This window comes from Ascaphus truei, unplaced genomic scaffold (assembly GCF_040206685.1).
Source record: "Ascaphus truei isolate aAscTru1 unplaced genomic scaffold, aAscTru1.hap1 HAP1_SCAFFOLD_596, whole genome shotgun sequence".
NCBI lineage: Eukaryota > Metazoa > Chordata > Amphibia > Anura > Ascaphidae > Ascaphus > Ascaphus truei.
Window position 1 is genome coordinate 95203 of NW_027456929.1, and position 2298 is coordinate 97500.

At 46.7% G+C, this 2298-nt stretch overlaps 1 long non-coding RNA gene across 1 annotated transcript in view; it reads right to left on the reverse strand.

Moving 5' to 3' along the window:
* Nucleotides 1-1627: 1627 nt before the first annotated feature.
* Nucleotides 1628-2298, reverse strand: part of LOC142485421 (uncharacterized) — a 12978-nt gene continuing 12307 nt past the window's right edge. Inside the window, exon 2 of the long non-coding RNA XR_012798461.1 lies at nt 1628-2298. This exon is cut by the window's right edge and continues 1062 nt beyond it. This is a non-coding gene — a long non-coding RNA (uncharacterized LOC142485421).

The window sequence follows — 2298 nt, forward strand, 5'->3', positions numbered from 1 at the left end:
ATACACGCCCAGAGAGGTAATACCGGTGTACACATACACGCCCAGAGACATTATTTTATTTATCATTTATTATAGCCCCTCTGCATGGTTCGCTGCACCAAACTAGTTAGTTTGTTCCCGGAAGCCATAAATAGTTATATTAGAGGCCTGTCCCAAGAGTATGCGCCTTACCTGCTTAGCTGCTTAGCTGCTTACCCCCGAGGGACGGCCTGGTTATATATTTTGTTTCCGTCACTACTTGTCACATTCTCCCCCGGGATGTTTACACTTTCCGTGGGGGGGGGAGCTCCGGAAACCGCCCTGCTTTTTACCCATATAAAAAAACTGTTTACACCTGTGCTCAACTTACTCATTTAATTACTTTTTTTAAACTGATATATATTTTAAAGTTGTATTTAGAAGAGAGAAAAAACCCAATGGAATACACTACTTACCACAGCATAATAAGTATGTACAGGGGTTACAGGGATGGAACAAATCAACTAATTCATCTTGAAGGTTTTATTCAACACCTTGCATGCCAGATGTGTAGTAATGCATTGCATAGGCTTCAACGTAATACCATACAGCCGTGTCTTGTTCCTAAATCACAACAATGGACTGTGTATTAAAACACATACACTGCCAATAAACATCTCCAGTGAAGTTATGAAACAGAGCCCTTTAAGTTGACAACTGTTATCTAATTACCTGTGTCGTTTTCCCGTGTTTACGCCCCAGGCGGGGGAATGTGTAATATTGTTTGAGACTGACAGGCAATAAACTTTAGACATTTTCTGTTAGCCAGACACACAGAAGTGGCAAAGGTTACCGTTCTGTGCTGTGGTGGAACACTCTCTGGTATCACTGCCATTGAATGCTATGGGAACTCTGCGATATCCTGCATGTTAACGCATGATGTTTTGTTATCAGCAATGAAGCTTGATACATCTCTACTACTTTGCCAAAAGATTACTATTGTGATTCTAAAGCATGTACCATATATTGCTCCATGGATCACAGGGCGTATGCCGGCACAAAGTCGTTACATACCGACAGGCAGTGTCTATGTGTTGATATAATATTGTTTGTCCCATTTCTGGAAACACCTACGTCTGTCCGCGACGAGGTGAGAGGTTGATGGAGAACTTGGGAGGAGTTAGGGGCATGGTCACATTTGCACATTGGCGCTAGTGTATGTATTAAGGAATGTGCGACTGGTGTAACTTTCCATGGCGGCTTTCTGCGTTGGGTTTTCTCATCCCCCTTGAAGGTGGCGTCAGTCGTTATTATGGCACCGAATATGTTCGCCAAATGGTCAAACTATTGAAATGTACTTCAAAAATCGGACAGAAACAAAATGCTAATGTTTTTGAAACGGTATGTAGAATACCGTTTTTAATAATATATTTGTAACGGGTTTTCCCCCACCCAATCGCATATATGGCGTATGTAAGGGGAACTTAATGTTACCAGGTGTGGTGCGTTACCTGTTAGGCTCACAGGAGGGCTGAGCTTCCGCCACGGGGAACCTGGGGCAAGTATAATATGAGTAACCTCGTACTCGGTGCAGCGCCTCCACCTGCAATGGCTCCCACAAGAGGGGGAGTGGTTCCTTGCAGGACAATATATATCACTCAACACACAGTATGGATAACAACTAATGCCTTTACTAGTGTGACTGTACTCATGCATCACCATCAATAAATCAACAGGTGTTCCTCCCTAGAGGAGACACTAACTAATGCGTCTCGCAGGACGCTACCTCCACCGGATGACCCCACCCAGTGTCCAGTACCCCCACACAGTATCACCCCACCCTCAAGTGAGATAGTTATGTGTGACTGCGCAGCCACTATGTCCCGTGTGAATGTGATATGACTCATTGGTGCACTTGTTGATTGTTACCTGCCGGGCACTCCGGTGCCGGGCCTACCACGGAACTTCACAAAGGATCCTGATGTCTGCTGAACACAGGAACTACCGTCCGGGGCGATCCCACCCGGATGACTGCTGCAGCAACAACGAAGGTCTGCGCCCAAACCTCTGGACGGACGCGCAGCGTCTGCTGAGTCCCTAACTGACTTTGAATAGTAAGGGGCAGAGTCCCTAACCTGGGGCCTGTCCCTGACACAACTTACACTACTGGGTGGCTCAGGGCTATCTCGGGCCTTGGGGGCTTCTGGCCTAGTGCAGGGAGTCACTGACTCCTGCACCCTACCTCCTTCCCCTGGCTGCTCCTGGCACTGACTGACTAGCGTGCTCCAAGCCCGCGAAATGTATCTATTTTCCCCTGCAGGGAGATGCTGTAGCCCTATT